We start from the raw sequence: 15,603 nt of genomic DNA on the forward strand, positions 1-15,603 counted from the left end.
TGACAGTGCTGGCTGGCTAAAGCAGGCTAGTCCCTACTTGTCCTGACACCACGCTGCACCCCAGAAGCGGCCAGCAGCAGGTCCGGCTCCTAGGCGGGGGGGCCATGGGGCTCTGCGTGCTGCCCCTGCCCTGAGCACCAGGTCCGCACTCCCATTGGCCAGTTCCCAGCCAATGGGAGCTGGGTGGGAGCGGTGCCTACAGGCGAGATCCACGCGGAGCTGCTTGCGCACCTCTGTCTAGGAGTCGGACCTGCTGCTGGCCACTTCTGCTGCTGGCAGCATGGTCCACAGTGCCAGAACACCCCGCAGCCCTCACCCCCACACCCCAACCCTCTGCCCCAGCCCTGAGCCCCTCCCACATCCCAAACCCCTCATCTCCAGCTCCGTTGGGTCACGGGCATCAACAATTTTCTTCAACTGGGTCGCCAGAAAAAAAGTTTGAAAACCACTGGTATGAAGGCATTTAAATGGCTCAGCTACAGTTGAGTTGTGTTGTGTCTCAGAAATTTAGTACTGGTAGCATGAGGCCACATGTTTTGTTTTAAACAAACAAAAGGCAGTAGGGAAAAACTCACCTGGGAAGTAAATGAGATTCATCTCACAGAGTTTCCTTTTCACCCTCCTCCCAATGGAAGGGTTTGTGACATTATTGAATGAGGCCCAGTGTTGCTAATTGTTATGATTTTGTCATGAGTCTCATGCTATTTGGTGTTTTTCTTAAAACCTCAGATGCTGAAATCTAGAGATTACATGATGATTTTTTTCCCATTTTCTACCCTTCTTGGGTGTGGAGGAAAGCTTGAAAATGTGAAGTGGCTCAGAAACCAGAGAGAAAGAAAAAAGAATCTAAATGCATTTCTTTGGTGGCCTGACTCGTGATTTTTGAATGCTTGGATTTGGTAGTACTGGAGGCCTGCAAACACACACATCCTGTAGGTCTACATGGAAAGTAGAAAACAAATGGGTAGATCCAGGAACCCTTCTCCCACGATGACATCATGGCTTTTGATGCAGTCATCCATACTGCCTTTGGTTATTTCTGCCTGCTCACCACTCACCACTATAGATGCAAGCAGAATGAGTTAATACTCTGTTGCAAGGGGAGTGTGCCACAGACAGTGACTAGTCCCAGAAGTAACCCTTTTTACCCCTTCTTACCCTTCCAAGTTCCCGTAGAGAGAAGGTAAAAGGGAACAGGGAAGGGTTCTAGTGAGGACCCAGATAGGCAAAGAGCATGTAGCAGAGCTGGTGTTTACCCCCTTCTGTGCTGTGTTATGTATACAGTGTTTACTTTTTAATCCCTTCCCAACCAAATACAGAGAAAGAAGAATTGGGCCCAGAGGTTTTAATTATTCCAAATAGGCATTGAAATTAAATCATTGGAAAGGGGCAGGACTGAGTTCACATGTTATTGACTTGACTGAGATGGGATACATGGGTATTAACAACTTGGCTACTTAAGGCATTTGGCAGGAGGGAGTTTTCTGTCAGGCTCTATCTGGCTGTTTTATGGAGAGGTAGCATTCTTGCAACCAGCTTCCCTGATAAAGTCCTACTCCCAGTTGGTCAAATGGTGTGGGAAATAGCCAAAACTTTTAGACAACCAAACATTCGAATAACAGAAGTGCTATTTTGAGTTGCAATTTCACTGCTATAGAAATATGGGGAATGAAGGGAGTAATGCTGATGTTTACTTAATACTTTTTGAAGCTTGGGGTACAATGCTTGTCAGAAGAGACCGATGTCTTCTCTGGGAGTAGGTGCCAATACAACTCAGTCTCATCAGTGTTGTAAATCTGCTGGTTTGTAAGCCCCTCCATTTCCATAATCTCCAGCAGTTGGTTGTGATAGGGTGCAATGGACTCATAAAATGGACGAATACCATGCCATTATTTAAGCTGGTTGAGCCAGCCATCACTGGTGCTAACAATGGCAAGGGGTTAGTTGAGAAATTATTAGCTGGTGCTTAACTAACACAGGGCTTCATGGGGGACACACTTCATTTGTGTAACTACAATTTTTGTATAAAGGGAATTTGAATGACTGGACTTGTACCGTATGTCCGCCCATTAATTCTGGGCTGGAAAATTGGTTTGACCACAAGATTGCCAGACAGAGAAAGCAAAGGAGAATGGTTCTGCAAAAGTGTGAAGCAAATTAATCAAACTGATTTTGAGTTACATGTCATTAAACAACTTTCCACTTTTCAAATTATGAATTTTGTCTAGTTTTTCTTTTCCAGCTAACTCATAAATGGCTTGTTAGAACAAAACACCTGGAAAATTCCCAAACCAAACCAAAAAAAATCTGATTTTTAAACATCAGTTAAAGTTTCTAAATGTCAGTAATTGCACTTGTCATCCTGATCATTTCAAGGGATCGAGAACTTAAAATAAAGAAATGGACATTATTTAAATATAGATGTATTATAAGCAGACTATACAGTTAAAGTTTTCTACTATTTTTATTATAAGTCTCCACAGTTGCTTATAAATAACTTTGTCAGACTTCAGCCATTTTGACTGATATTTTTTCCACGTCAGGCTGAATTTTTTTGGAAAGTTTCAACAAAAATGGTTTGGATGTTTTTTGAGAATGAAGCCAGAGAAAAATATGTTTTGTCAGTTATAACAAAATAAGATATAACAACTGCTTCTTTGAGAAGTTGTAGAACTTCCTTGAGTAGGGACTAGAAATTTGACAGGAGGTAGCTCTGGTGTCAAGGGGGTGACTTTTGCTGTCATAGTGAAAATCCATCTAAATTTGCCCAAGCTCTAAGCCTCTGAAAATTGCTATTTGCTCTTGCCCAGTAATGGTTGTTACAAGTCTGTTAGTGAAAATATCTGAAGATTCTCTCTACAAGGAGCATGTTAGCCTGAGGCTTCAAGGCCAAAGAAGGACTTTTCCTGCAATTGCTCTTCCTGGTTGCTGGGAGCTGCTGTGGTACTTAGCACAAAAACTGAGATGAAGGAGACAATCTCTCTTGTGCTGTCCTTGCTAACAATAGAGACCATGGATGAGGAAGCAGCCTGATTTGAATGCAGAGGGGTGAGAGGCAGTGTGGGAACTGAGGCAGGTGGGGTAGTAAAACAGAGTGATGAGAGACTGGGAGACAGGCAGGCTGCAAGTGATTGGGAGACAGGCAGGCAGGGTGAGGATCGGAACAGAAAGAAACCAGGGACAGGCTAAGGATGATAGAAACAGAAGTGGTCAGACAAAGAAAGGGGAGGGAAGTCATACTAGGGGATGGGGCAAAAGGGGACAAACTGGAGCTGACAGGGGTAGAAGGGACAGGCTGTGGAAGATGGTGCCTTGTATGTGTACTTGGCTATGCTGCCTGAGGGAAAAATAGAATGTGATAATCTCATCAGCCATGCCCTCGCTCCTCCCTCTCCCCCCAGAGCCTCCTGCACACCATGAAACAGCTGAATTGGAGGTGTGGGGAGGGAGGAGGAGGCGCTGATCAGCGGGGCAGGAGGCACTGGGAGCTGGGTGGGAGCTGATGAGGGGATGCTGACGTATTACTGTGGCTCTTTGGCAATGTACATTGGTAAATTCTGGCTCCTTCTCAGACTCAGGTTGGCCACTCCTGAGCTAAGGTCTCTATTCAATCCGTGATTTTTAGTGTCCAGCAAAGTTATGAATTTAAGCTCTCAGACTCGTCATTTGAAAGTATTGTGCAGGTTTCCTTTGAGGCTGAGGACTGATAGGTTACATATAGAGTGATCACTTTGTGGAAAAGTGCTTACCCACAGATGGTGTTGTATTTTTATCTTTTATCATTTCCTCATTCGAGAGCGGACATCTCATTAAAGACTATCATAATGCATACACATGGGGGGACCAAATAAAAGTTGCACAGGCATTTTCTTCCAGACTTTCCCCTACACACACTTACCACAGGAAATCCACATTCTTCTGTCTTCCCAAAGTCCATACCAGTTCTCTCAGATAGTACTGGTTTTGTACACTGAAAGCAACCGGGGGAAAAGATCTATAGGTCTGATGCCTCCTCTACTTCTTGAGGGTGGGATCAAACAAGTTGTCACACTCATCTTTCTTGCCCTGTGTGGGCAAGAAGCAGTATGATGATGAGGCCTCTCTCAAGGGAAGAGGTATCTGGAGGTCTAGGGTAGAGTGCCTGAGGCTAGAGAATTTTCAGATGGCTACGTGTACAGAAGGGAAGGGGCAATAGCAGAGAGTAGATGGTGGCCTCTGTCTAGCATTGGAGAATGGGAAAATCATCAGGACAGCAGATGTGGGAATATTCTTGGAGGTGTTAGATAGAGGGAAGAAGCAAAGGGGGGTGATGGGCATCTCTAAAAATTAAGGGACGAAGTAGGAGAATCTGTTGATATTGACTCTGTCATGGTGTAGGTGGGTATTCAGAGCCTCCATGGCACACAATCTCTGATCCCACCTGACTGCCGCATTTTGTGGAGCTTTCTAGTTGTAGCTGTGCTGTTGCAGTTCCTTCAATAAACTATCTCATCCCACTGCCCTATTGCTAGAGGCCACATTGACAAATGAACGCTATACATAGCAAATCTGCAGACATTATTGACTGGGAGGGCATTCCTGGCACCCTTAACACTATTGGTGGTCTTCAGGACCCAAAACAGGTGGGTGGTCCAATCATAAACCAGTGGTTGGTAGGGTCCATTATAGATGGTGTATGCTTCATGGTCCCAAAGGCCAGACTGATTCAGATGGTGATATAGCTTCTACCACAGGTGTTCAGTTTATGATGCAGTGGTATATAGTTAGAGCAGGGAACAGTAAGTCAATACTCTAGGTTCTATTGTTTCTTCTACCACAGACTGCTATAGTATGTCAATTTGCTACATATTTGCAAAGGGCATGACAAAATGGGGCTCTGATCCCTGATTGGGGCCCCTCATAGGGCATCTGCTTTTCCTGTAGAGGTAGGTGAAATATAGTTCCATCTGGAGCTCAAAAATGCTATTCCTGAGTCAGCAAGAGGGGAATGCTTGGGACTGTATGAGCGTTCAACCTTTACAATGGTCTCATCCTCTGGCTATGGCAGTGAAGAATGAGCCTGGAACCTGAACTGAGCTTTCTGCTCATGTACATAATGTTGCCACTTGGCTGCCAGACCAGCTTAGGTCTGGATTTTTTTACTTTAAACCATGTGCAGTCAGGCTTGAGATTCAGGGAAACAGCTGCAGAGTGATTCTCCATATAAGTGTCAATAACACTAAGTTATTTTCCTTCATACTGGATGTGAAAAGCTATCACCGCCACCATCTATAATACCAGCCGAACATTTAACACCCTGAAAATGATTTTTGTGAGTTCCTTCTACATTCTGGTGTGCATGGTTTTATTTTGTGTGTAAATATTCTCTGCTTCTTTTCTACCTTGCTCTAATGTCTTAACAGCCATGCTTGCTGTTTGCTGTGTTTGTTGGATCAGAAAGTAGGTTTAGCTATTTTTTCAGAAACCTTTTTCAGTCAATGTGGTTCTTTCCTCCTCAGTAGTGGCTTTAATGACATATTTTTACCTCCTCTGATTCTACAGCAACTAGAAGCAGGATCACCATAAGGCAGCTCTACCATAATCACTTTGAGCTCAATAAGGAGATCTTTACAGGCAACTTTGTTCTTTTTCTTAACGGGATTAAGAAGCTCAGCTCTTTAAATTCTTGCATATAACACTGACATTTCCAGGGTGTGTTTTGGATGAGGGAGTTCAAAGAGAAGGAATAAAAAAGAAAAGCCAATATGACTTTGTTTTTTACCTTGCTGGAGGAGCTGTTTGTGCAAATCGCCTATAAGCTTATTGACCTGAATCTTTGACTCCTTGTTTTCTCTGGATTTGGCTGGAGTGTAGACACTGATAGAGCACTGATAGAGGTGATTGAACAGCCCCCAGCTTTGCTTGGCACCAGACCCAACGCCCCCCCCCCCCCCCCAGGCCCGACATTATCTTTCCCTGGCAATACTTCTGTTTTCCTGGAGCTCATGCTCCTTTAATTTTTTTTAGTTATTTTTAATTCGTTACGGTTTCTTTATGTAGGCTTTCCAAGTAAATGAAGGGCACATTAATTCTTTTTGGTAAGCAGAGATAGGAGAGGGCATGTATATGTGATGATGTGTGTTCATCTCATAGGACAAAAAAGATCGTCCATGCCATGAAAAAATAACACTTTTCAATAATATCCCTGTAAAAAAATACAGTATCAGACTGATTTATTTGTGTATAGATTGGGGGTTCATGGTAAGCTTTCCACTCAGCAGAGTGTGGGTTCATTTCAGTTTAGCTGCATTCCATTCAACTGAGACAGTCTACTTTTTCTGGCTTTGCTGGATCCTGAGCATCCTCCATTTCTTCATCAGATGCAGCATATGGATCCGGAGAAGTACGGGATCTCTCATGGCAGCTGTAGAAGGGCACAAATTAGTTAGAATTGGCTCTTTCCATGATGAAAGAAGGCTTTTTTCTTACTAACATATGCCTCCTCCTGAACCCCTTTTTCTGTCATTGCTTTCTATCCCTCTCAGAAGGGCCACAACCTTTTTTTGATAGAAAAGGAAGGAGATAGCAGAAAGTGTTTGAAGTTATTTTTTCACTAGACTGAAGGGTCTCTGACTAGCAACTGGGAGACTGCTTGTCAACTACTCTATTCTCCTTTGGTTGCTACCCGGATGTCATCTCTAGAGGTCAAATCTTGGTCCCACTGAAATGCATGCCAGAGTTCCCAGTGATTTCAGTGGGATCAGGATTTGGCCCTTCGTGACCAAGCACACCCTGCTCATAATCAGGAAGCGAGGGTGGGGTCATTGAACAGAAAACTGAATTTCACAATTAACTAACAAGCTGGATTTTAAAAAAGGAAACAAATAGAGTTAACTAGAGAATGGCTTTAAAATATGCAGAGTTGTAGGGTGAGAGTAACTCCTGCCTTTTCAGTCAGTACGTTTTGGGCTTCTTAAGAACAGTGAAATTGTGAACTTTATCATACCTGTGATTATTTAGTCACCACAACTCCAAATGGGATTATTTAGTCACCACAAATACTGTGCTGTCCCCTTTCCTAGAAATTGTGAAAATTTAACTTGACTCACAAAGTAAGAATTTCAAATGAATTAGAGGTAAGCTCCCATAAAATATGAAATACACAAGTGGCATACTTTTATCCATTTGCTTGCATAGAGTATTATAGCTGTATATCTGTTTCTGATTTTTTTTGGGTGGGAGCTTCTATCTCTTCCACCTTTTTCATCTGATGTTGTCCTCTCTTCTTGGTTTTGGATGCTGGTGGAGGGTTTTGAGACATTTCATGAGGATTCGTTGTCAACCCAAGTCCAAAGAACTCAGTTGTGCACAAGCTTAGCACCCCTAATCAACGGCTGTGGATGGCGGCAGTAATATAACTCTCAAAGCACTGGAAAAAATAAAGGAGTCCCACACCTATGACCTGATGGGATAAATATTATCTCTGGAAGGATTATGATGGATGACACAGAACTAAAGGAACCATTTACTTGTGACAGCTAATTCTGTCACTTGTTTTGGCACATAAGATATCCTGACTGTTTTTGAAACAGCTAATCAGAATGTTGCGAGTAATACTCTGAACATTCTTGGAATCTGGGAGACAAACTAGATTTGTATGGACTCCCAAGATAGTAGACAGAGTGCTAGTTTTTGTTTTCTGATAATCATTGCAACATAACTCATTGAGGAGTGTAGTGGGTTAGTGGTGGTCCCTCCCATTCTGGGTCAGTGGGAGGCCACTCTGCCTCACTATGTCACTGGGTATCGCCTAGGGTTGCCAATCCTCCCAGTTTTGCTGGGAGTCTTCTGGAATTGGGCTCTATCTCCCAGAGGCTACTGAAGCCAAACTGGGAGATTTTAGGCCGCTAAAAGTCCAGCAGGGCTAAGGCATGATCCCTGCCCACCCTGGTCCTGCACTGCTCCCAGAAGCGGCCGGCATGTCCCTGTGGCCCCTGGGGGGACCAGGGGGTCTCTGCATACTGTCCCTGCCCCAAGCACCCACTCCACAGCTCTCGTTGGCCAGGAACTGCGGCCAATGGGAGCTGCGGGGGCAGTGCTTGCGGGCGTGGGCAGCGCACGGAGACCCCCTGGTCCCACCCATGGGGCTGCAGGGACATGCCGGCTGCTTCTTGGAGCAGTGCGGGGCCAGGGCAGGCAGGGAGCCTGCCTTAGCCCTACTATGCTGCCACCCGGGAGCCGCCCGAGGTAAGCACCTCTCTCCCAGAGCCTGCACCCCTCAGCCCTTCCCGCACCCCAATCCACTGCCCCAGCCCGGAGCCCCCTCCCAGAGCCCGCACCCCCTCCAGCACCCGAACCCCCTGCCTCAGACTCAGCCCAGAGCTCCCTCCCACACTCCGATCCCTTCAGCCCCAGCCCTGCCTCAGTCTGGTGAAAGTGAGTCAGGGTGGGGGAGAGCAAGCGACGGAGGGAGCGGGGATGGAGTGAGCAGGGCGGGGCCTCAGAGAAGGGGCAGGGCAGACGGGGTGGGACAAGGGTGTTTGGGTTTGTGTGATTAGACAGTTGGCAACCCTAATGTCTTCTAGAGTCAGGGAATTAGCAGAGCATTGAACAGTTTAAGGGCAGAACAGTACAAGTCTATGAAGCCTGGCCGTCGGTCATGGTGGGGCAGCAAACAATTGAAGGCTCTGGCCTACAGTCAGGACAGAGCAGCCAACAGTTAGGGGCTGTGCCCGTGATCTGGGCAGAGCAGCACAGGGGTTGGGTGTCCGAACTCCGGTGGACGGCCAACAAATGCAGGTTTCTTGGCCTAGAGAGGGGAGGCTGCCAATCCAGGGGCGGGGTGGAATACGGTAAGGGAGCCCAGGCCCACCCGACTCCACCAGGCCCCGACCTAGTGCCCTAACAGTGGTGGAATATTCCACCACTGGGTCAGTGAGGAATTCAGCTGCAACACGCTGACCGAGTCTCTGGTCAGCTGCCCCTGGGCCACTCCCTACCCGCTCTTTGGGGTGTACGTGGATCTGTGGGGGGTCCTCTGCTTGCATGGGGTAGAAGGCCAATGGCAGTCCCAGCGACGCCTCAGGGCCTTGGTCAGCAGGCGGCTCCAGCAGCTCTGACCAGTCTTCAGCTCGGCAGGGGTCCACTGCAGTCTCCCAGGTTGGGAGTGGGCAGGAGGCGTCTGTCTCCTTCGGTGGCTGTAGCCCAACTGAGTCCAGGACCTACCTTTATACTTTCTGTCCTGCTTCCTGACTTCCCGGGGGGAGGGACAAGCATGGCCTGGCTCCACCCACCTAGTTCAGAGAGTGGGCTCTCCCTTTTTGGCTCAGTGAGAGGCCACTCCGCCTCACTACAAGGAGATTTAACTGCTTCTTAGTATAGAGGTCGCTGGAGTGCTACACTTCAAATACAAGCAACAAACTATTTCTAATAAGACAACTTAAAATTTCACTTTGTTAGGAGTAGGCACCTATTACTGAGTGTTATATGGAAAACAGTGTTAGGAGAAGATAATATAAAAAGGGGAAGAGTACAGGATCATAAATGATTGCAATGGTAAATTTAAAAGCCTGAAATGTTCCTCTTCTGTGACTCATGTTCACTCTGCCAGTTGCAAAGGTGGCTGGGAGAGGAATTCATATAAGAAAAACTTAATATTTTTAAAATAGAAAAATAACAGAATTCCCGCTTTAGTGAATCTAGACTATAAGAAGGCTCAGGCACCCCAAAACGGTGTTCTTTGAGGCTTGCCTGGGCCTATTTGAACCCATCTCTCTATTCTAGTCAAGGTTAAGATACCTGGTTAGGATGCCTATGGATGAGGCCCCCACAAAACTGCTTTAAGTCCTGGAATTTCTTTAGAATCTGAGAAATCTCTTGAAAGTGTGAACCTCTAGTTAAAGGTATGTGGCTATTTAGGAATGAACTAAAATATCATAACCACTCTCTTTTTATAACCAGTTATAATCACACTCTCCCTCTCTTTCCAAGATGCTGCATCTAAAGAAACACATTAATATAGGAAGTGACCTGGGATCACAGGTGGATGTGATGCAGGTTAATTTTATGTTTTTACATTGAATTTGACAGTGGCACTTTCTGGTCTTAGTGTTAAATAACATAATTCCCTACCTCAATGATCACTAAAGCTATTGATTAGAACAAATCTAAGAGCTAGATTGTGCCTGATAGGCACAGTCCACTACTGTGCCGCTTTGTACAGCTTATTCCCATCCCTAATCAGTGCTATCATGAAATGAGTAGGGTGAGGAGCATTTCCTACATTCCTGCAGCATTGCCAATTCTTACATCAGATATCTCATGGTATTTGGTGCTTCCCTGAAAGCCGCAACTGCTGGAGTCATATGAGTATATGAGAATTTCAGCTTTCAAAAAAAAAAAAAAGAATAAAGAGGCTTAAAGCAAAAAAAAAAAAAAGGTTTAAAACAAAAAAGGTTTAAAACAAACAAAAGGAAGTATTTCTTCACACAATTCTTCACAGTCAACCTGTGGAATTCTTTGCCAGAGGATGTTGTGAAGGCCAGGACTATAACAGGGTTCAAAAAAGAAGTAGATAAGTTCATGGAGGATAGGTCCATCAATTGCTATGAGCCAGGATGGGCAGGGATGGTGTCCCTAGTCTCCGTTTGCCAGAAGCTGGAAATGGGCGACAGGGAATGGATCACTTGATGATTACCTGTTCTGTTCATTCCCTCTGGGGCACCTGGCATTGGCCACTGTCGGAAGACAGGATACTGGCCTAGATGGACCTTTGGTCTGACCCAGTGTGACTGCTCTTCTGAGTACGTTTCTAGCCCTAATGGTTGAAGAGTAAAACCTGAAAACATGAACCCTAAGTGCTCAAAAAAACAGCAAATAAAAAGAACACGCAATTTATTATTTTAAAAAAATCTAATGATTTTTAAGATAATTCCTGATTTGTGTGAGCCTGACTCATGACTTTGGGATGCTTGGGGTTGGCAATACTGCTCCAGAGAGCAGGAACTGCTATTCTGACTGGCCCTTACATAAACGGTGCCAGGTGGTGGGAAGGCTCCCTGTGGTCTTCCCTCACCCCAGAGTCAGCTATATTAGGACTAGATAGAATCTGTCCCTAAGTGATTAAAGCAATTGTTCTTTCAACTGTGAGGCTGCCCTCCTGGGGAAGCTCCAGTCTTCCTTGGGGAATGAAGCTAGCATAGGGAAAATACTAGTCAGCCTCTCTCTTAGTCCTTTACACTTGGGATTCCATATGTGCTGAACCACGGCATAGCAGTTAGGCTGCTGGTGTGCTCAGACCATTGTCCTATTATTTCCTTGTGGGCTATCTGCCTGTTGTCTCTTGTATTATACTTATATTGTAAACTCTTTGAAGCAGGGACCATCTTTTTGCATATATACAGTACCTAGCACAGTAGGGCCCTAATCCATGATTGAGGATCCTAGGTGCTACCAAAATGCAAATAATAACTAATAATGCCCACTGCTCACATTTTTATAAAACAGGGGAGCCTTAATATTTTTCTGTACATCAGGGGAGGAATGGCTGGGCAAAATTTGAAATTCTGTCAACAAAAGGCTTCATCCTGCAAGATGCTGAGAAGTCTGGCCCTGATTCAGCAAAGTACATAGCATGTGCTTAACTGTAAGCATGTGAGTATCCTATTCATTTAGTTACTCACATGTGTAAAGTTAAGCACTTGATTAAGGGCCAGATTTGTAAAGGCATTTAGACCCTTTCAGATGCAGATAGGTGCCTAATGGGGTTTTCAAAAGCACCTAGGCACCTAACTCCCATTGAAATCACCTTTAAAATTGCACTAGGTACCTATCTGCAACTTTAGGTGTCTCAGTACCTTTAAAAATCTGGCCCAAAGTGCTTTGCTGAATCAGGATCAAGTGCTCAGAGCCTTTCAAGATTGAGCCCTAAAATAGGGGCTCAAATTAAGGAATTATTCTTGCAGTTTTGGAGCAGCTGTTCACTGAGGAAAGGATGGGAAGTCTAGAGAGCTCTTAGGAATCAATGGGAAACAGGGAAACAGTTCACCTTGACTCCTCCGATGATATTTCTTGTTGTGTTCATAGAATAGCTTCAGGAAAATTGGTCTGAATATAAATGCTGCCAACTCAAAACTCATAGTGATAGGAGAAAGGAAGTAAGAGGAGGCAGGGATATTGCGTACAGGAAAAGTACTAAGTAATGTAACATTTTTCACCAGCAGGAAATGCAGTAGTGCAGATGGTGGTTTTCTCTAATGGAGATAAACACATGGATTAGAAAATTAAGCAGTACAGTCACCAATAGAGTATCAAAGATCTAGAGAAGAAGAAATGTTAGACTGACTAAATGAACCTGAGAACACAGTGAGGTCTTACCCAATTCTTACGAATACAGTAGTACCTGAAATTGGCAGAAATGTCTGACGTTGATAGGATGATTTTGGTATAGAACATTGCATCTGCCTTTCTGGTCAGTGAGTGGATTCTGGCAATTGCCAGTTTAAATACTGTGTGCTCACTTTTGCATGTGCACCCCATTATCACTGCCTCCACTCCCTCCCCCCCCCAATGAAAAAAACCAAAACACTTTAGGAGAAAGTACCGTGGATTGTCCTCAATATTTGCCATACTGTGGTTAAGGAGCCTGATTGTGAGATTGTCCAGGGCAACCAGGACCCTGAAGTTATCCTAAATAAGATTCAGTCCAGGTTAAATACTGACTCCTGACCAGCCCTATCCAAACTGAATATTAAGAAGAGTGCAGAAAGCAATAACATAAATGGTTTCAGAAAAGCAAAATGCTGAGATGACTGGTTACCACATTTGAAATAGAATTCACTGGATTGACCTATGTAGAAGAGCTCGGCTCATTCATGCAGATGTAGCTAGGGGAATAATTTATGTTCTGTGTTGAGGTCCAGATTCTGCTCATATTTTAGTTTTACACCGCTCATGTTACTCCTGACTTACATCAGTATAAGTGATGTCAGAGTCCGGCCCTGATAGTTGTAAATTCTACAGTATCCCAATGCCCTACTTTCATGGCAGCTTCACTGGAAGAGAATACCTCTGTTATATTTTTCCTTCTTGCAAGGCTTGTAAGAAAGAATTTCTTAGCATAACTTCGTAGTCACTGTAGACTTATCTACCTGGTCCCCAAACCAAATGATGCCTATATATGGTGAGATATGAAAACATCACTCTCAATGTATTGTTAATAGCTTTATTCTGAAGGTCAGCATTCTTATACAACAAACGGATTATAAATTTAAGTAGGATTTTTGGCATTATACGGATGTACTATACATGTTCTGTATATGCTGGAAACTTACATGACCATCAGCATTAGAGTGTTTTGCTTTTCATTTTTTGCTTTTTTATTTTTAAGAGTATGCAGAATCTAAGAAAGTTATATTTTAAAATTATTTTACAAGGATCTCCACTTCAGATGGCATGTATTTTAGGACATCCATATGTCGTCAAAATTTAGCAATAAGTCCAATGCAAATCCAAATAACGTATTTCAACTTGGATGTGGTTCCCTTCAAAGTATCTGAGGTCAGTCTGCAAGGATCCCAGAAAAGCAACACTATTTTCACTGAGTACGCTGCTTCCATTGGATTCCCAGGGCTAGATCCTCAACAGGTATATACTGATGTAGTCGTGTTGGCTATGCTGATTTACAGAAGCTTAAAATCTGGTCTGTAGTTTCTACTAACGTTCCAGTTCAACAAGGTATTTAAGCATGTGTCTAATTTTAAGGATGTGAGTAGTCTCATTGGCTTTAGTGGGACTAATAATAAAGTTACACATATGCTTATGTACTTTGTTAAATTGGAGCCTAATATGAGAAATGATATTCCTGAGTCTCTGTATCAAACCTGTTGGTTTTTTTTTAACAGTATTGAATGTTATAACTCAGAAGTGATGTTTCATTCTGAACAACTATATAAGAATGTTAACAATTTAGGTTTACATTTATGCTGTGAGGGAGAATGAGCACAAACTGAATTCCAAACTTTTAATGTTCCCTCACACTAGTATGAGCTACAGTTTGATGTTTGTGACTGGTACAGTCCTTTACCCAAAGCTATCTTGTCTGATGATAAAACCATGAGTGTATGAAGCTCGCACATTTTTCATCTCTTTTATGACCTTATCTTTCATGAGCGGCTTCTGTGAAGGTATCCTAACTATAGGAAGCACCTGGAAAACATATATGATATCTATGCTGTGATAAGCAGTTGTGAACAAGAAAGTAGATCTATCATTTCTGAACTGTTCATTGTTAAAAATACTTTGTTGGTTTAGTTGATTGCAAAATACATTATAGGGTGACTAACAGCTACTGTAACACTCCTAGTTGAGAAAGTTCAATAGTTCTATTGTCGAAGAATTTCTGTAAGAGGTTAATATTGATAGGAATAACATGGATAAAAAGAGCAGGGTTAAGAATACCCGTCTGCCTGTGTGACTGCTTTGAAATACTGCAACTACTTGTAATAAAAGTTGGTTTAATAGAAATTGGAAAACCTGTATTTTATGTAAAAAATATTTAATTTTCAGAAACAATGTTTATACATTTGAAATTGTTTATTTGCAAGTTGTCACTGTTTGCTGCCTTGCCTGCATTGTTAGAGACTTTAAAACCTTGCCCCATACGTTTCAAATAGTATATTCCATTTTACAGTTTTCCTGTCCCTTTGAGTCATGATCACTTGTGCCATGTTAAATGATGATGTGTTCATTTTCCTCTTATTGGATTCACATTTGGTTATGAACACTGGGGGCTAGATTCATAAAAGGTCTTAAGTGCCTCTGGTATTCACAAGATCTCCACTCAAGTGCCACCAAACCTTGTAAGTGCCTAAATTCACTCAGCACCTATGTTTTTGCAGTAAAAGTTCCTTACGTGCCTGTGTTTCTGCCTCTGAACATGTGCTGCTGCCCCACTCTAGCATCCGGATGCGTGTCAGCTGCCTAAGCCCCAGTGCAATTCAGAAACTGAGGGAAGACAAGTGTTTGGCCACTTACCTCACTTGTAGAGCCCAATCCAGGTAGGCTTGCTCTGAGCAAGCCTAATTCCATGCAAAGCAACTGGGGGAGGAAAGGCAGAGGCTGCTACTCTCCCTTATAACTTTAGTCCAGTGGTTAGGGTACTCATCTGGGAGGTGGGAGAACACCAGTTCAACAACAGTTTCCACCTGTTGAGGAAAAGGGAGTTGAACAGAGGTTTCCCACCTCTCAGGTGAGTGTACTAACCCTGGGCTATGGGATATTCTGACATGGGGTGTCCTCAATTTCTCTAGTTAAAGCTGTTGTTTAAATAATTAGAGTCATTGGAATAGGGGGCTTGATCCTGGGTGAGTGCTCTAATCACCAGTTATAGAGTCATTCTCATGCGTGGTCTCTCTCTCTGGCCCAATGACTCTGTAGTTATTTATCCAAAGTGGAACAGCTTTAACAGGAGAGGCTGAGGGAGACCCACATCAGACTCATATCCAATGGCTAGGGCGTTCAGCTGAGAAGTAGGATACCCCCGTTCAAATTCCTGTTCCTTAGCAGGCAGAGGGGAGGCTTGAACTGATGCTCTCTTACATTCCAGGTAAATACCCTAACTACTGG

General features: G+C 43.8%; 1 protein-coding gene across 13 annotated transcripts in view; it reads left to right on the forward strand.

Annotated features, from left to right (window-relative positions):
• ZFPM2 (zinc finger protein, FOG family member 2) overlaps positions 1-15,603 on the forward strand; it is a 440,553-nt gene that overhangs the window by 107,437 nt on the left and 317,513 nt on the right. The gene's annotated exons all lie outside the window — the stretch shown is intronic.

Source organism: Chrysemys picta, chromosome 2 (genome assembly GCF_011386835.1).
Source record: "Chrysemys picta bellii isolate R12L10 chromosome 2, ASM1138683v2, whole genome shotgun sequence".
Classification (NCBI taxonomy): domain Eukaryota; kingdom Metazoa; phylum Chordata; order Testudines; family Emydidae; genus Chrysemys; species Chrysemys picta.